Genomic DNA, 21,000 nt, shown 5'->3' with positions numbered 1-21,000 from the left:
GTGCTCAGTTGATCAACGCGCCCAGAGAGGCACCACTAACTTTGTGGTCCTGGCCCTCCAGACCATGGTTGAGGATCCATGTCGACTATGCAGGCCCGTTTCTCGGTAAAATGTTCCTGGTGGTGGTGGATGCTTTTTCAAAATGGATTGAATGTGAAATAATGTCGGGAAGCACCGCCACCACCACCATTGAAAGCCTGAGAGCCATATTTGCCACCCACAGCCTGCCTGACATACTGGTCAGTGACAACGGGCCATGTTTCACCAGTGCCGAATTTAAAGAATTCATGACCCGCAATGGGATCAAACATGTCACCTTGGCTACGTTTAAACCAGCCTCCAATGGGCAGGCAGAGCGGGCAGTACAAACCATCAAACAGAGCCTTAAACGAGTCACAGAAAGCTCACTCCAAACTTGCCTGTCCCGAGTACTGCTCAGCTACTGCACGAGACCCCACTCGCTCACAGGAGTGCCCCCGGCTGAGCTACTCATGAAAAGGACACTTAAAATGAGACTCTAGCTGGTTCACCCCAACCTGCATGATCAGGTAGAGAGCAGGAGGCAGCAACAAAATGTAAACAATGGTCACGCCACTGTGTCACGGGAAATTGATCTGAATGACCCTGTGTATGTGCTAAACTATGGACATGGTCCCAAGTGGATCGCGGGCACGGTGTTAGCTAAAGAATGGAATAGGGTGTTTGTAGTCAAACTAGACAATGGACAAATTTGCAGAAAGCACCTGGACCAAACAAGGCTGTGGTTCACAGACTGCCTTGAACAACCCATAGCAGACACCACCTTTTTCGAGCCCACAACACACACCCAAAGGATCAATGACACCACGCCGGACCAGGAAATCGAACCCATCATGCCCAACAGCCCAGCAAGGCCAGGTTCATCTAGCAGCCCTGCAGGGCCAACAACCCACCAGCCCAGCGAGGGCACAGCCAACACACCAGAACAGACATTTGTACCGAGGCGGTCCACCAGGGAAAAAAAGGCTCCCGACCACCTCACCTTATAACTAGTTTTCACTTTGACTTTGGGGGGGAGTGATGTTGTGTATTTGTAAAGCATGCACTCCCATGTTCCGCCACCAGGGAGCTCATCCCCTGAAGTCCCAAGGGATCCCAGCATCCCTTGGGAGCACTGTATATAAGCCGGCCTCGAAGGCCTGTTCCTCACTCTGGAGTGTCTTATTAAAGACTGAGGTCACTGTTACTTTAACATCCCTGTGTGCAGCCTCATCTTTGTTAGGACACAATATAATCATACACCTTTGGCATAACTGGGTCACATTTGCTTGCTCTACCAATTTCTTCAGCTGTGACTGGAAGGTCATCAGTGTATGAAAAATAGAACACTTCTTCCCTATTGGGTGTAACTTGTGATAGGGATGGCAATCTAGACATAGCATCAGCATTACTGTGATCAGCTGATCATTTGTAATCAATGTCAAACGTATATGCTGACAAAATCAAAGCCCATCTCTGCAGCTAAGGTTGGAACTGGGGACTTTGGATGGAGGATTGCTGTCAGGGGCTTATGGTCTATAACGATGGTAAACTTATGACCATACAAGTATTTGTGGAACTTCTTTACCCAAAAAATTAATGCCAAAGCTTCCCTTTCGATTTGTGCATAATTACGCTCACTGGCACTGAGGGCGTGTGAAGCAAAAGCAATTGGTCTCTCCTCTCCGCTATGTATTACATAAGAGATCACTGCCCCAACTCCATACGCGAGACATCACATGCTACCTTGAGCTCCTTAGATATGTCATAGTGAACTAACATTGTGGTCTCTACTAATTGGCTTTTACACGCCTTGAATGCTGCTTCGAATTCTTCTGACCACTTCCACTGGGCCTGTATTTTCAACAGCTCATTCACTGGATATAACATTGTAGTTACATTTTGTAGAAACTTCCCATAATAGTTCAAGAGACCCAAAACTGATCAAAGTTCAGAATCATTCTTGGGAGTGGGTGCATTTCTAATTGCATCCAGCTTTGCCATGGCTGGATGTATACCATCTTTGTCCACTCTGTGCCTTAAGTACTCCATTGAGTTTTGAAATAACTCACACTTACGAGCAGACACTCGTACTCTGTGTTTCTCTAGCCGTTTGAACACTTAAGTCAAAACGTAATTATGGATTTGCCTGTTTGGTGCTGAATTTAGTATGTCATCTAAATAACATACTACCCTTTCAATGCCTTACAAAATCTGGTTCATCACTCCTTGGAATGTGGCGGGGGCGGAAGACACACCAAATGGTAGCCTATTAAATTGATATAGGTCAAGATGAGTATTTATAAATCAAGCATGACTTGGACTCCACATCTAGTACCAGTTGTAAGTAGGCATTTGTGAGATCTAACTTTGAGAAGATCTGACCACCTGTCAGCATTGTGAACAAATCTTCTACATTTGGCAATGTATTGGGGGGATTAACCTCTGGAACCTGGTTTACAGTTACTTTATAATCACCACACAACCTTACCTTACCATCTGACTTGGGTACAACAGCAATAGGTGTAGCCCAATTACATAGATCTATCTTAGAGATAATATTCTCAGTCTCTAGTCTTTTGAGTTCTTGTTCAACTGTCTCATTGAGTGCATATGGTACAGGAGGTAGCTTGCAGTCAACTGGCCTAGCGTCCTTCTGTACCCTGACACTTGCCTTAACACCTTGGATCAAACTGCCTGTTTCGTAGACATTTTTGGATACATCTTGATGACATCATCCTTCGATACAAATCTTGTTTCAACACAAAAAATCTCATTCCAATTCAGTTTCAGTAATCCCAACCAATTTCTACTCAGTAGGGCAGGCTTGTCTCCAGCCACTACTAAGAGAGGCAAGCTCTGAAATTGATGCTTGTATTTCACCCGCACGGTGATACGACCTACCACAGGAATTTGCTCTCCTGAGTAGCCCCACAGCTCTACCTTGGATTTCTCCATGGGAAATTATGCAATCTGTCGAGATATAGCAATTCCAATACAATGCTCACAGATGCACCAGTGTCGATTTCCATGGGTATCTTTGTTTCTGCAACATCTACGTGAATGACACTATATTTTGAATCATGGTTAGATACCCTCATGCTCCTGATGATGTGTATCTCTTCGTCCTGTTGCTTTTCTTCCATGCTACGTAGTCTCTGGGGATTTCTACTTATAACCTTGAAAGTTGGTTTACTCTTCAGTCGGCATGCCTTTGCAAGATGCCCAGTTTTCCTGCAGAATAAACACTCTGCCTTCACATATGGACAACTTTGATCTATGTGTTGTCCCAGGCATCAATAGCATGACTTCAATGCTCTGTTACCATGGCCAGTTGCTGAGGCTTTGGGGCCCAACTGCCTTTTACTTTTAACCTGCAGGCGATTCACCTCGGTTCTCTGACAACTTGAAATGGTACGAAATTCTTGGGAATATAGGTCGGCCATGTCCATTGACATAGCTGTCTGACAAGCTAAATGAAAAGTCGTTAGGAGTTGTCAACAACTTTCTTCTGATCACTTCATTTTTCATCCCACAAACAAAGCAGTTGCGTAATGCTCGGTCCTGAAAGTTTCCGAAATGACAGTGAATAGATAGCTTTATTAATGCTATAATGTACTCACTGATACTCTTGTCAGTTAACTGATCTCGTATTCTGAAATGATAACTTTCAGCAATTTCGAGGGGCTCAGGACTGTATTGATCTCTGTAAGTGATGTGTCCTTTGACTTGACGGAAACAAGCACATTTTTCAGGGTTTCATACACCTCGGTGCCTGCTTCAGTCAGGGAAATAGTCCATTTTCTTTCTAAAACCACCCAGTTACTGTTTTCATCATCGGGGACCTTAATGATACTATTTGCGGTGAAAAACATTTCTAGCCGCTCCACATAAGCTCCGAAAGTCTCTCGGTTGCGTTGAAACTCCTTCAATATTCCCATAGGCACAGCTATCTTGACTCTTCAGTTCAGCTTGTAATTTACCTTGGATTTTTTTTTAGCTGTTTTTCAAAATAAAAAAACACTTTGTGGATTGGCTGAATCATTCACCAACAAAAATTTCAGCTAGGTTATCCAGAAATCCGATCCTACGTCGCCAATGTGATATCTTCCTTGCAACCTCACAACACACACAAACTCCAAGATGGCTCTTAACACAGGAACTTGTCAGGTGACCTGTCACCTGATGTTTTATTATTGTAAACAGCAACGGCTGCATTACCACAGTAGTCCATTAGGTGGAACAGAAGTCCACTAGATGGAGCTTATATATTACATATTGTTACTTCTAATCATGTTCCATAAATTAGATAAATTTACCATTATTATGAGGCCATAAAACACCAGCAACCTTGTCCCTACTGGGGACTGAATGAATGCAAATCTACCAGAAAGTCATCTGTCACCTTTCACATATCAACTGTCATTTTCCACATTAAACTACCAGGAAACATACAGACAACCAGACCACTACCAGCAATAAGATATATCCTTCATTAGAATTTTAATGCTACGGACATTAATGTTACCGTAAATAAAGCCATGGACTTGCCATAATGGTTGGGAAAAATAGTGAAATACTCAAAATTCTAACAATTCTGGTTTTCATAAGTTCACATAATTGCTATTATATAAATTAGAGTGTATCCCCTCACCCTCCCCATATGTAAAAATAAACATAACCAGATGCTTTTATTGTATTTTAAAAAGTGAAGAGTAGATGGGATCTCAGATCTTTGAAAAGTTTCTTCAGGTTGGGGTCACCCTGACTGGCTATCTAAAGTCATTGGAAGGAAGGTTTGCCAAACCTTTGGGTGATAAGTTATAATATTTTATGTAGGTGCAGTACTTGATCGTGAATTTAATTGCAAATATTAATGGGAGGATGCACACAACAGTAGTTACTAGGAAGGAGGCCACAACTGATCTGAAAACTTAAATCATCCTAAATCCACAAACTTGGAGTACTCAGAGCTCAAGATAGTCTGTTTTTTACATAGTATAGGATATATCCCTGTTTGGCGTAAAAATAAAACGGGGAAGGTGGCTCAACCGTAGCTAACAAAGGAAACTAGGGATAGTGTTAAATCCAAGGAAGAGGTATATAAATTGGCCAGAAAAAGCAGCAAACCTGAGGACTGGGAGAAATTTAGAATTCAGTAGAGGAGGACAAAGGGTTTAATTAGGAGGGAGAAAATAGAGTATGAGAGTAAGCTTGCAGGGAACATAAAAAAATGGCTGCAAAAGCTTCAATAGATATGTGAAGAGAAAAAGATTAGTGAAGACTAATGTAGGTCCCTTGCAGTCAGAATCAGATGAATTCATAATGGGGAACAAGGAAATGGCAGACCAATTGACCAAATACTTTGGTTCCGTCTTCACTAAGGAAGACACAAATAACACACCGAAAATACTAGGGGACCGAGGGTCTAGGGAGAAGGAGGAACTGAGGGAACTGAGGGAAATCCATATCAGTCAGGAAATGGTGTTCAGGAAATTGATGGGATTGAAGGTTGATAAATCCCCAGGGCCTGAAAGCCTACATCCCAGAGTACTTAAGGAAGTGGGCCTAGAAATAGTAGATGCATTGGTGGCCATTTTCCAACATTCTATAGACTCTGGATCAATTCCTATGAATTGGAGGGTAGCTAATGAAACCCCACTTTTTAAAAAAGGAGGGAGAGAGAAAACATTATAGACCTGTTAGCCTGACATCGGTGGTGGGTAAAATGCTGGAATCAATTATTAAGGGTGTAATAACAGCGCATTTGGAAAGCAGTGACAAGATCAGTCCAAGTCAGCATGGATTTATGAAAGGGAAATCATGCTTGACAAATCTTCTTGAATTTTTTGAGGATGTAACTAGTAGAGTGGATAAGGGAGAACCAGTGGATGTGGTGTATTTGGACTTTCAAAAGACTTTTGACAAGGTCCAACACAAGAGATTAGTGTGCAAAATTAAGGCACATGGGATTGGGGGTAATGTATTGATGTGGATAGAGAACTGGTTGGCAGACGGGAAGCCAAGAGTGGGAATAAACGGGTCCTTTTCAGAGTGGCAGGCAGTGACTAGTGGGGTACCACAAGGTTCAGTGCTGGGACCCCAGCTATTTACAAGATATATTAATGATTTAGATGAAGGAATTGAATGTAATATCTCCAAGTTTGCACATGACACTAAGCTGGGTGGGAGTGTGAGCTGTGAGGAGGATGCTAAGAGGCTGCAGGGTGACTTGGACAGGTTAGGTGAGTGGGCAAATGCATGACAGATGCCGTATAATGTGGATAAGTGTGAAGTTATCCATTTTGGTGGCAAAAACAGGAAGGCAGATTATTATCTGAATGGTGACAGATTAGTAAAAGGGGAGGTGCAACAAGACCTGGGTGCCATGGTACATCAGTCATTGAAAATAGGCATGCAGGTACAGCAGGCAGTTAAGAAAGCAAATGGCATGTTGGTCTTCATAGCGAGAGGATTTGAGTATAGAAGCAGGGAGGTCTTACTGCAGTTGTACATGGCCTTGGTGAGACCACACCTTGAGTATTGTGTACAGTTTTTGTCTCCTAATCTGAGGAAGGACTTTCTTCCTATTGAGGGAGTGCAGCACAGGTTCACCAGACTGATTTCTGGGACAGCAGGACTGACATATGAAGAAAGACTGGATCGACTAGGCTTATATTCACTGGAATTTAGAAGAATGAGAGGGGATCTCATAGAAACATATACAATTCTGACGGGATTGGACAGGTTAGATGTAGGAAGAATGTTCCTGATGTTGGGGAAGTCCAGAACCAGGAGTCACAGTCTAAGGATAAGGGGTAAGCCATATAGGAATGAGACGAGGAGAAGCTTTTTCACCCAGAGAGTTGTGAACCTGTGGAATTCTCTACCACAGAAAGTTGTTGAGTCCATTTCATTAATTATATTCAAAAGGCCGCTAGATGTGGCCCTTATGGCTAAAGGGATCAGGGGGTATAGAGAGAAGGCAGGAGTATGACCAGCCATGATCATATTGAATGGTGGTGCAGATTGATGGGCTGAATAGCCTGCTCCTGCACCTATTTTCTATGTTTCTATATGCCACAGAAACAGGCCATTTGGCCCAACCAGTCCGTTCTGGCATTTATGCTCCATTTGAGCCTCCTCCCATTGTTCATCATCTATATTTATCAGTGTAACCCTCTAATCCCTTCTCCCTCATATGCTTATCTAGCTTCCCCTTAAATGCATCTATATTATTCACTTCAACCACTCCCTGTGGTCGCAAGTTCCACATTCTCACCACTCTCTGTGTAAAGAAGCTTCTACTGACTTCCCTTTTGATTTCTTGGTGACTATCTTATATTTGATGGCCTCTAGTTATGCTCTTCCCCACAAGTGGAAACATTCTCTCTGTATCCACTCTATCAAAACGTTTTGTACTTTTGAAGACCTTTATTAGGTCACCTCTCAGCCTTCTTTTTGAAAGAGAAAAGAGACCCAGCCTGTTCATCTTTCCTGATAATCATCATCATCATCTTCATGTGTATACCCTCGCATTTCTCGTATCACCCTTGTAAATCTATTCCTTTCCAAAATGTCAGCACAAATATACAAAGATACAAACAGCCCAACATTCCTGGTTGAGGTACATATTGTCTTGGTGAGAAAACACCAGTGGTAGTCACTGCTCTGCTGCTACTCTCACTTCACCTTCATTATCCTCACTAATCCTAAATTTGAGCTGGAGTTAAAAGGTTCTTTTGATGTGCCTTCACAGTTGTGGAATTCTCCATGAGTTTCTTGTTAATCACCTTTTACAAAGACTTAACAAATTAAATATTCCTTTTTCTCATGTTTTGCTTGGGTTCACTGCTGTTTTTGATGGGTGTGGCTTCTCAGACAGCACTATACACAGATGTTTCATCCATTAGTACATTTTCCTGACATTTCAGCTTTCTTTACTCACATCAACTTCATCTCCAAGACAAACAGTGGAGTCAAAAATTATTTTATAAATGCAAGTTTCCATATTCCTTTCAAGGTTGATTTTACATTATCCTTGTAAAATGTTAATTATGTGCAGATGGAAAATTATTCACCTGCAAAATAATGATGAAATGAACCATATTTAAATGGTAAAAAAAATCTTTGCAAGTCGGCGGGAGATTTCTCATTGTTGCTGACATGTCCTTGATGCTGCAAAGCAATATAATGCATGTATATCGCAAGCTGGTATCTTTCTCCACAGGCTGTTCACTTTTCATTGATTTCAATTGTCAATGAACAGTATGTCTCAAAAACATGTGTCTATGGAAACAGAACTCTTAACTTTTGCAGTGTTTTGAAGAAAACTGCCCCGCAAACTGAATTTCCTTTCAACCTTTCAGCTCACAATTATTTTGGTTGCCATGGCAGAAGAATAACAATGTCATGAGCTGACAAAGCTTCCATTTGTATATATTTTAATTTTAAATGCCACAATACATAAGAACATAAGAACATAAGAACATAAGAATTAGGAACAGGAGTAGGCCATCTAGCCCCTCGAGCCTGCTCCGCCATTCAACAAGATCATGGCTGATCTGGCCGTGGACTCAGCTCCACTTACCCGCCCGCTCCCCGTAACCCTTAATTCCCTTATTGGTTAAAAATCTATCTATCTGTGACTTGAATACATTCAATGAGCTAGCCTCAACTGCTTCCTTGGGCAGAGAATTCCACAGATTCACAACCCTCTGGGAGAAGAAATTCCTTCTCAACTCGGTTTTAAATTGGCTCCCCCGTATTTTGAGGCTGTGCCCCCTAGTTCTAGACTCCCCGACCAGTGGAAACAACCTCTCTGCCTCTATCTTGTCTATCCCTTTCATTATTTTAAATGTTTCTATAAGATCACCCCTCATCCTTCTGAACTTCAACGAGTAAAGACCCAGTCTACTCAGTCTATCATCATAACGTAACCCCCTCATCTCCGGAATCAGCCTAGTGAATCGTCTCTGTACCCCCTCCAAAGCTGGTATATCCTTCCTTAAGAAAGGTGACCAAAACTGCATGCAGTACTCCAGGTGCGGTCTCACCAATACCCTATACAGTTACAGCAGGACCTCCCTGCTTTTGTACTCCATCCCTCTCGCAATGAAGGCCAACATTCATTCGCCTTCCTGATTACCTGCTGCACCTGCAAACTAACTTTTTGGGATTCATGCACAAGGACCCCCAGGTCCCTCTGTACCACAGCATGTTGTAATTTCTCCCCATTCAAATAATATTCCCTTTTACTGTTTTTTTTCCCAAGGTGGATGAACTCACACTTTTCGACATTGTATTCCATCTGCCAAACCTTAGCCCATTCACTTAACCTATGTAAATCTCTTTGCAGCCTCTTTGTGTCCACTACACAACCCGCTTTCCCACTAATCTTTGTGTCATCTGCAAATTTTGTTACACTACACTCTGTCCTCTCTTCCAGGTCATCTATGCTTTCATCAACAAAATGCTTTCATCAACAAACAAATAACAGATTTATATATACCCACATATATACAATTAAAGTACTGACTCAATATTTAGGTGCTTTCAAAAATGTATTGCTTAGAGAGATTAAGAACAGAAAGAAGAACTTGTCTTTAAAAAACATCTTTCTTATTTAAAAATGCCCAATGTGCTTCACACTTTTTTGAAATGTAAGCAACAACTGCAACCAATTTGTTCACAGCAAGGCCCCACAACTAACAAATCAGTTAACTGACCAGTTAATCTGTTATGATGGTGTTGGTTGAGGAATCAAGGACACCGGGGAAACTCTGTGCTGTAAATGGGTAAATGGGTAAATGGGTACTTTTCAGAATGGCAGGCAGTGACTAGTGGGGTACCGCAAGGTTCTGTGCTGGGGCCCCAGCTGTTTACACTGTACATTAATGATTTAGATGAGGGGATTAAATGTAGTATCTCCAAATTTGCGGATGACACTAAGTTGGGTGGCAGTGTGAGCTGCGAGGAGGATGCTGTGAGGCTGCAGAGCGACTTGGATAGGTTAGGTGAGTGGGCAAATGCATGGCAGATGAAGTATAATGTGGATAAATGTGAGGTTATCCACTTTGGTGGTAAAAACAGAGAGACAGACTATTATCTGAATGGTGACAGATTAGGAAAAGGGGAGGTGCAAAGAGACCTGGGTGTCATGGTACATCAGTCATTGAAGGTTGGCATGCAGGTGCAGCAGGCGGTTAAGAAAGCAAATGGCATGTTGGCCTTCATAGCAAGGGGATTTGAGTACAGGGGCAGGGAGGTGTTGCTACAGTTGTACAGGCCATTGGTGAGGCCACACCTGGAGTATTGTGTACAGTTTTGGTCTCCTAACCTGAGGAAGGACATTCTTGCTATTGAGGGAGTGCAGCGAAGGTTCACCAGACTGATTCCCGGGATGGCGGGACTGACCTATCAAGAAAGACTGGATCAACTGGGCTTGTATTCACTGGAGTTCAGAAGAATGAGAGGGGACCTCATAGAAACATATAAAATTCTGACGGGGTTAGACAGGTTAGATGCAGGAAGAATGTTCCCAATGTTGGGGAAGTCCAGAACCAGGGGTCACAGTCTAAGGATAAGGGGTAAGCCATTTAGGACCGAGATGCGGAGGAACTTCTTCACCCAGAGAGTGGTGAACCTGTGGAATTCTCTACCACAGAAAGTTGTTGAGGCCAATTCACTAAATATATTCAAAAAGGAGTTAGATGAGGTCCTTACTGCTAGGGGGATCAAGGGGTATGGCGAGAAAGCAGGAATGGGGTACTGAAGTTGAATGTTCAGCCATGAACTCATTGAATGGCGGTGCAGGCTAGAAGGGCCGAATGGCCTACTCCTGCACCTATTTTTTATGTTTCTATGTTTCTAATAGTGCCATGGGATCTTTTACATCCAACAGGACTTCAATTTAAAATTTTACCAAAACACAGCACTTCCAACAGCTCTTTCTCAGTAGTTCATTATAGAGAGTCAGCCTGAAGTACGACTTTAACACACAGCCTCTGACTATGAAGCCAGAGTTCTTCCAAACAGAGATTGAAATTCTTCTCTCCTCTTCTAGGATGACAGCCAAACTGAATTCAAAAAGATGAAGTGGTCTCATTCCATTAACTTCAATGTTGATGGGCAATTGATCAGTTTGAATCATTTCAGTTTGAATTGGTCTGTTCCTTTAAAAAAAATAGCAATTGATTTACATAGAAAGGTTTATCCCACAATTAGGTTCCTATAATCATGTTTGCTGGAGTTTGGCTGAAGAATATATATACAGGTATTTATATATATATAGATACTTAAAAAATAATACTTTATTATGGAACGGGATTTAATAAAAAGATATAACACAGAATATTTATTTTAACATTAGTAGAGCTCCTGTGACATTGTTCACAGTGAGTCAAAAGCTACACTGTTTTATGCAGTGACTAATGGGTAATACTCCAGAGAACGTGGGTTCAAATCCCACCATGGCAGTTTGAGAATTTGAATTTGGTTAAATAAAACTGGAAATAAAAAGATGCTATCAGTAAAAGTGACCATGAAGCTGTTGGAATGTTACAAAAATCCAATTGGTTCATGTCCTTTTGGGAAGGAAACCCGCTATTACCCTGGCCATTTTGTGATTCCAGTCCAATGCCAGTGGTTGACTCATAACTGTCCTCTGAAGTAGCCTAGCAAGCCACTCAGTTATATTAAACTGCTACCAGTGGTTCAAGAAAGAAGTCCAGCACCACTTTCAGGGATGGAAAATAAATGTTAGCCTTGTCGGTGCTAACCCCATCCCAAGAATGAATGTCAAAAAAATAAGGGACAAAGTACCCAGCAGTGATGCAACACAGCCACTTTATCAGTTCCTAGCTGTTAGCAACATTGTAAAAATAATGGGATGACTTCCACTAATATCTATTTCCAGCAAAATAATACATTTACAATTTTGCTAGAAATAGTCAACCTTCCTATGTTTACAATGTTACTAGCATTTTGAAATCAAGGGAAATCTTCCTCCATTATATCTATCAAATGAAGTGAAGTTGTAGTCTGTTATTTATTTTTATTTGCTCCTGAGGTGTGTGCAACATAGGCAAGGCAGTATTTATTGCCCATTCATATTGTGAATCTGGGGTCACATGTGGCATGTCCCAGTAGTGACCCGCTTGGACTTTTACATCAATCTAGCAGTCATTTACCTGGTTCCAGCTCATAAATTACCAGATTTATTTAATTCAATTTCACAACTTGCTATATTGGGATTTGAACTCAAGTCCTCTGGGTTACTAGCTATTACCAGGCTAGCGTGGTACTAAGCTAGCCTGGTAATACTAGTCTTTTACATGCTCTATTATTTGAGCTACAAAATAGAGCCATACAAATCCTTAATCCACACATCACCACTTATCATCAGGAAAAAGCAGACCAACTGTCAACATTATAAAAGATTAAATATTGAGTCCCAGAAATGGAGACAGAGCTATTAATTAGTCAAGGGTGATGCCAAGGCAAAATCAGTCTGAACATTTTCTAATAGTTTGCCACCTGAACACTCATTTGACTTGGCTATTAGTTACCATACATCAACAAAGGCCAAAGTCTTTTTGTTTTAGTCTTATGGTGGAATAAATGTTAGTAAGAGCAGCTTGAAGAATGCTTAAATGTTACAGAACATGTCCAATAGACTGCTGGCAGGTTCAAGGAAATGATTGTCCCTTTGGATTCTGAACCAAATATTAATATCACAGTCATAAAGCTACTCAATTGTAAGGAATATTTTATTATTGTAATATTAACCATGAAATACAAAAATAAATACTTTAAAATGATTTAAATGCATCAGAACAAGAAGGGGCTGTCAATGAATGCATACACTTCCACAAAACCTATGGATGAAGCGAATGTTGACAAGTTAATTTGCTTGCTGCATCCTAAGGATTGGTGTTAAAGTTTGTATTGATGGTGTTATTACCATATTCCATTTGCTCTGATGGATGCAACTTAGTGGTAAATGCCTACAATAGTGGACTGAGAGTTTCAATTAATGAGGGACTATTTTCTACTCTAATAAAGCTTGATGACATTTGTACTAAAATCCCAATAGACCAGAATTTAGTAATATCAGCTGATGAAATTCTGCCTCTGTGAAGGTCAAAGTATGGATGATTTCACACAAATAGATTTTCAGCGGAGCGCTGTAAGAAAAGTGTAATTCACCCAAGGAGAAGGAGTTCCCACATTAGATCTTCATAACTTCATCAGAAGTGCGGTGAAAATCTCATTTATGTACATAAACATGTTGGGTTTTGATAATGTTACAGTGATACAGCAGCAGAAAGTCTGAGGAAGTTCAAGGCCAAAATATGTTATGCGGAACATTAAAAAATAGTTTAAAATCACTACAAATGTTATTCTGCTTCTATAGGAAGCAGGTACTGCAGATGGTAAACTGCAAAAAGATGAGGATTCGAAACTAGAAAGGTGGGAGACTGCGTGTGGTTGGTGGCTGGGGGTAGGAGGAAGGGGAGGACATTGCAGAGGCATGGGGCCCAATACTAACCTGAAGGTGGCTTCCGTGCGGGGGAGGGGGGAATTGGGTGGGGGAAACAAGGAAGCCAACTGACCTGGTCACAATCTGCGATCTCAACTCAATTGTACCAATTAATTTTGACTTCTGGGTTTTGCATCTCCAAGAGACCTACAAAAACTACATCCAAGATTCTATGGGGCTCTTTCACCTCTTTAAATGCCCTCTAGCTGCAGCAACAACCAACTTCCCTGTCTTGGTGATAAATCATGCCTGGAGCCCGCCCTGCATTGGAAATGGCGGGTTGGCGGGTTCGGGAGGGAGTGGGGGAGAGGCAGATGAGCAGAAGTCCTATCCCACTGCTAACCTGCCGAGAAGAGAGAAATCCAGCCCTTGGAGTATTATTATTACAGGTGCATAATGATTAGCAAGGTCATTTTATTACTGCTGATAAAATCTCGTTGTGAAGAATCACACAATTGAACAATGTCTATTACCATGAGTTTGTTAGCAAGTTTTGTAAGTGCAACAAAAAAAACAAGTCTTTTTTTCTATTTTCTGGGAAAATTGGAATTTTGACTCCATGGAGTCAGATATTTTAAAATAATTGTTAAATAAATGATGTTCTTATCAGGTGAGAGATGACGGAGAATAAAAAGTATTTTTCCTACATTGCACACAGTGACGGTATCAATCATTTTCAGGTCAGATAGAGCACTGCCAGATAGATGCACAGTAAAGCTCCCTCTGCACTGCTCCAATTCCATGCCTTGCATCCAATCTCAGAAAAAGTCTTCTCTTGCTGCAACAGCACAGTGTTTCTCCAGTATATATGCATTGCAGCCTGTCTACATTTTTGCTGATTATAAGTTTATTTTTGCAATTCAGATGCCCACTAGGAATAGGGTTAAAATTGTTTCAAATTCATTTCACGTAGGATCCTTTACAGCTGACAAAGAGGGGAGATTTCCATCTCATCAGTCTATCAGATTTGAACCAAATCTTGTGTTCTATCCCAGTGCACCACTCAATCTCCATGAAGTTATAGGTTTAAAAATTACAATTTGATTTTGCTGAACCTTACTGCAAATATATTAGAATATGAAATACATTTCCACAACTGGCTATTGAAGCAGAGTCAATCATGACATTTATGAGAGAATTACATAAGCACTTGAGAAAGAAAAGTATTGAAAGGAATAGGAAAAAAGCAGAGAATTAGGATTAGGGTAGCTAGCTGCAATATTGAGTTAACAGCAGCACATGTGCTGAATGGCCTTCTGTGCTGAAATTTCTTTGGTTCTATGACCAAGTATTTTCCTAATTAACAAAAGTTAAGCTTTTGCAAATTATTCTCAAAGCATTTTATTTAAAGAATTCCTCACTGTACATTTGAAGTTAGGTTGAAACCATTTTCAGATCTGTCAAATGAGAGCATGGTTTCATATTGTTATTAATGGTCAATTATCTCATTGGGGAACTGGGTGATGCTTGGTTTCAAAGACTGCACTTTCACCATATGGGGCCTAAGCAGTCTTACTGTGATTCACAGTAAAAAGCAGATTGTGACGCCATAAACCACTTGATAATTTACCATTTGCTTATAAAAAGCTTATTTTATTTTTGTCCATTCCATTATGGAAAAATGTAAGCCAATATAAAGTTAATCATTGGCCCAGAAATTGCCGTAAAAAAAATGGAGAGTCCATTATTAGTGCGTAACAAACCCAACAATTTGTCGTGAGGAAGAGATACGCTGTGATTTGCAAATCGCCACAAATTACTGGATGATTTGCAACATCTACTGTTAGCCTTACAAAAACATAAAGCTTGACCTTGGAGGCCTAGAAAGGGAACAATTGAAACTGTGGAGTCTCACACCAGCAGGTAGTAAATTGGTCCTAGAGGTATTTTAAATTTAACATATAAAAAAAAATCTTACTTTTCCTTTCTGTCTCTTTCTCGCCCTAAATCCAATTTTTTCCCCTCTTAATTTCTTTCTCCATCTAATTTGACTCTAATTCATTCTATTTCCTTCTCTGTCATTCCCTCTGTTTCTTTCTCTGTCCTTAAATGTCATTGATTAATGAGATAGACCATTGGAGCCAGGTCCCAAATGCACCGTTGACCTCGCTTGCCGTTATCAATTCGCTTTTCACGCAGTTTGCCCGGTGTACAAGTAGCACAACATGAAGGGTGAGGAAAAGAAAAATCGAATTATCAGTGGTCACTGCATGAAGCAGGTTAACAAGGCTATAACAAAAGCAAACCAAGTACTAAGCTTTATTTCTGGAGGGATAGAATTGAAAAATAGTGAAGTTATGCTAAACTTGTATCAAACCTTGGTTAGACCACATTTAGAGTACTGCGTACATGGTAGCCATATTATAAAAAGGATATAGAGGCACTGGAGTGGGTGCAGAGATGATTTACAAGGATGATACCAGAAATGTGAGGGTATACATATCAGGAAAGGATGAACAAGCTGGGTCTCTTTATTCTTGAAAAGAGAAGGCTGAGGGGTGACCTAATAGAGGTCTTTAAAATTATGAATGGTTTTGATAGAGTGGATACAGAGAGAATGTTTCCACTTGTGGGGAAGAGTATAACTAGAGGACATCAATATAAGATAGCCACTAAAAAATCAAATAGGAAATTCAGAAGAAACCTCTTTACCCAGAGAGTGGTGAGAATGTGGAACTCGCTACCACAGGGAGTGGTTGAAACAAATAGTATAGATGCATTTATGGCGAGGCTGGATAAGCATATAAGGGAGAAGGAAATAGAGGATTATGCTGATAGGGTTAGATGAGGAAAGACGGGAGGAGCCTCGAGTGGAACATAAATGCCAGCATGGACTTGATGGGCCGAATGGTCTGTTTCTGTGCCATATATCTTATGTAATCCTATGAAATACACCACTCCAGCAATTCCTGGGCCATTAAAATTTTTGGATACCTTATTTGTCTGCGTTCCTAGTAATTATGAGGTTGCTTTTCTCTGCACCTGGATTTATTGGATCATCTGTGCGCAGTGCATAGGGGAACATTGGGTGGGGAGGATGGCGTGTTGAAAGGGAGCCAGCCCCATTCACCGCTATGAGCGTGTTACGCTCAGGTGATCCCAGTCACAACAACAGAAACATTGGTTCCTTTGTAGTGTCCGGAAATCCACACAATTTACACACACACACACACGTATATATATATGGCTGGAATTTTCTGGTGGAAGGTGGGTTAGGGGCGGGGCGGGGTGGTTCCGATGGTTGAATTAAAAAGTCTTCTATAGGTATATAACTAGTAAAGCGGGAGTAAAAGGAGTGCTGGGGTCGATTAAGGGCCAAAAAGGGGACCTATTCATGGAGGCAAGGGGGCATGGCTGAGGTACTAAATGAATACTTTGCATCTGTCTTCACCAAGGAAGAAGATGCTGCCACAATCATAGTGAAAGAGGAAGTAGTGGATATGCTGGATGGGATAGAAATGAATAAGGAGGAGGTACTAGAAAGGTTGGCTGCACAGTAATCATGGGGGACTTTAATCTACATAAAGACTGGACAAACTGAATTTGCAGTAATAGTGTGGAGGACGAATTCATGGAATGTATCCAAGATAGTTTTCTCGATCAGTATGTTGAGGAAATAACTAGGGAATAGGCTATTTTAGATCTAGTATTGTGCAACGAGAAAGGATTAATTCATAACCTTGTAGTAAAGGGGCCCTTAGGAAGAGTGATCAAAATATGACAGAATTTTATATTAAGTTTGAAAGTGATTTAGTTAAATCCAAAACAAGGGTCTTAAATCTAAACAAAGCAAACTACGTAGATATGAGGGGAGAGTTGGCTGAGGTAGATTGCGAAACTACATTAAAAGGTATGACGGTGGGCAAGCAATTTGAAGAATTAATACATAATTTATAACAAATGTACATTCCTTTAAGGAACAAAATACCCACAGGAAGAGTAGTCCAACTGTGGCTAAGAAGAGTTAAAGATGTATTATATCAAAGGAAGAGGCTTATATTGTTGCCAAAAAGAGCATTAAGCCTGAGGATTGGGAGGATTTTAGAATTCAGCAAAGGAGGACCAGGACATTGATAAAGAAAGGGAAAATAGAATATGAGAGTAAACTAGCGAGAGATAGAAAAACAGGCTGTATATGCTTCTTTGGGTATGTAAAAAGGAAAAGATTAACTAAAGTAAATGTGGGTCCCTTACAAGCTGAGACAGGAGAAATTATAATGGGGAATAAGGAAATGGCAGAGAAATTCAACAAATACTTTATGTATGTCTTCACAGAAGAAGACGCAAAATTTCCTCATGAAAATAGTGGGACTCTTCAAGGTTTAGCGAGAATGAGGAACTGAAAAAAATTAATATTAGTAAAAAAATAGTACTGGAGAAATTAATGGGACTGAAAGCTAATATCCCCTGGAACTGAAGGCCTACATCCTAGGGTTTTGAAAGAGGTGGCTATAGAGATAGTGAATGCTTTGGTTTTCCAAAATTCCATAGATTCTAGAATGGTTCCTGCAGATTGGAAGGTAACAAATGTAACCCCACTATTTAAGAAAGGAGGGAGAGAGAAAATGGGGAACTACAGACCAGTTAGCCTGACATCAGTAGTAGGATCATGCTAGAATCTATTATTAAGGACGTGGTAACAGGGCACTTAGAAAATAATAATAGGATTTATGAAAGGGAAATCATGTTTGACAAATCTATTTTTTGAGGTTGTAACAAGCAGAATAGATAAGGGGGAACCAGTGAATGTGATGTATTTGGATTTTCATAAGGCATTCGATAAGGTGCCACACAAGAGGTAATTAAACAAAATTAGGACTTGGAATTGGGGGTAATATACTAGAATGGATTGAGGATTGGCTAACAGACAAAAAACAGAGAGTAGCAATAAACCGGTCATTTTTGGGTTGGCAGGCTGTAACTAGTGGGGTACTGCAAGGATCAGTGCTGGGGCCTCAGCTACTCACAATCTATATCAATGATTTGGATGAGGGGACCAAACATAATATATCCGAGTTTGCTGATGATACAAAGCTAGGTGGGAAGGTAAGCTGTGAGGAAGATGCAAAGAGGCTTCAAGGGGATTAGACAGGCTAAATGAGTGGACAAGAACATGGCAAATCGAATATAATGTGGAGAAATGTGAAGTTATTCACATTGGTAGAAAAAATAGAAAAGCAGAAGCTTTGTTAAATGGTGAAAGATTGGAAAATGTTGGTGTTTAGAGGGACCTGGGTGTCCTTATACACAAATCATTGAAAGTTAATATGGAGGTACAGCAAGCAATTAAGAAAACAAATGGTATGGTGGCTTTTATTAGAAGAGGATTTGAGTATAAGAGTAAAAATGTCTTACTGCAATTATATAGAGCCCTGGTGAGACCACACATGGAGTATTGTGTACATTTTTGGTCTCCTTACTTAAGGAAGGATATACTGGATATAGAGGGAGTGCAACCAGGGGTCACAGTCTCATTTAGGACTGAGATGAGGAGAAATTTCTTCATTCAGAGGGTGGTGAATCTTTGGAATTCTCTACCCCAGAGGTCTGTGGAGGTTCAGTCATTGAATATATTCAAGACAGAGATCGATAGATTTTTGGATATTCATGGAATCAAGGGATATGGCGAAAGTGCAGGAAAGTGGAGATGAGATAGATGATCAGCCATGATCTTATTGAATACCAGAGCAGGCTTGAGGGACGAATGGCTGACTCCTGCTCCTATTTCCTATGTGCTTATGTACTTAAATTACATATTGGAAATCGCGGAGGGAGTGGCCATAATCTTCCAAAGCTTCTTAGATACAGGGATGGTGCCAGATGACTGGAGAATTTAAATGTAACATCCTTGTTCAAAGAAGGGTGCAAAGCTAAACCCAGCAACTAGACGGCAGCCAGTTTAACCTCGTAGTGGGTAAGCTTTTAGAAACGATAATCAGGGACAAAGTTAACAGTCACTTGGACAAATGTGGATTAATTAAGGAAAGCCAGCACAGATTTGTTAAAGGCAAATTATGTTTAACTAAATTGATGGAGGTTTTTGAAGAGGTAACAGAGAGAGTTGATGAGGGCAATGTGGTTGATGAGGTGTACATGGACTTCCAAAAGGCATTTGATAAAGATCCACATAATAGGCTTGCCAGCAAAGTTCAAGTCCATGGGATAAAAGGGACACTAGCAGCATGGATACAAAATTGGCCAATTGACAGGAAACGGAGAGTAGTGGTGAACAGTTGTTTTTTGGATTGGAGGAAGATATACAGTGCTGTTCCCCAGGAGTTGGTACAAGGACCACTGCTTTTCTTGATATATATTAATGACTTGGATTTGGGTGTACAGGACACAATTTCAAAATTTGCAGATGATACAAAACTTGGAAGTATAGTGAACAGTGAGGAGGATAGTGATAGACTTCAGGAAGACATAGATAGACTGGTGAAATGACGGACACGTGGCAATGATATTTAACGCAGAAAAGTGTGAAGTGATACATTTTGGTAGGAAGAATGAGGAGAGGCAATATAAACTAAAGGAGACAATTCTAAAGGAGGTGCAAGAACAGAGAGAGACCTGGGGGTATATGTGCACAAATCATTGAAGGTGGTAGGGCAGGTTGAAAAAGCGGTTCTAAAAGCATACGGGATCTTGGGTTTCATAAATAGACATGCCCCGCACCCCTATTGGGGGAGGTAACCTTCCGGGGCCGCGACTTTTAGCGCCCAGCGCAGAAGTCCCAGCCCTGCCACTGAATTGGGCTTACTGCCCCTCAAAGAAAGCGGAGCACAATCTCCGGTGTTCCTTTAGGGGCAGGTCCCGGGGCGCTACTGGGGTAAATATTCAGCACGATGCGGATGCTTCAGTGGCCCTCCCCATCAATTGATGGCCTCCACTGGGCCACCAGGGCAGCGTGTGACTAGGCCAGCAGCCCGGCACCCAGGACGGATTGCCGGGCTGCAGCATGGCGGCCCGGACCACGCTAGGGCCACCACCGTCGAGCCGACCTGTGAGTCAGCCAGATAGAAAGAAGGCAGTCCAAGGTGCTGAACCCTCCCAGTTAATGATCGTCCCGAGAGCGGATGGCCACCAGCTTCGCAAGCCGCAAAGATGGCGTTGACATCCACCCACACCAACCTCAAGGCCTGCGGGGCAATTCCCCCCGCGGGGCGTTAAGGGGTAGTGCAGGGCAGTAAGGGGTCACCGCGCACGGCGATGACATCATCACCAGTTGCGCAGCAACCCAGGGCACTAACATGGCAGTGTCTCCACAAACTGCCGAGCAATTTCCCAGGAGGCGGTAACATCCCCCGGAGGTGCTGATGGGACTATAAAAAGGGGCAATTTCAGCCCCATAGAGTACAATAGCTAGAAGGTTATAGGCAGTCCCTCGGAATCGAGGAGGACTTGCTTCCACTTCTGAAGTGAGTTCTTTGGTGGCTGAA

This window comes from Pristiophorus japonicus, chromosome 9 (assembly GCF_044704955.1).
Source record: "Pristiophorus japonicus isolate sPriJap1 chromosome 9, sPriJap1.hap1, whole genome shotgun sequence".
NCBI classification, from domain to species: Eukaryota; Metazoa; Chordata; class Chondrichthyes; family Pristiophoridae; genus Pristiophorus; species Pristiophorus japonicus.
Note: the sequence above shows the minus strand (reverse complement) of the source record.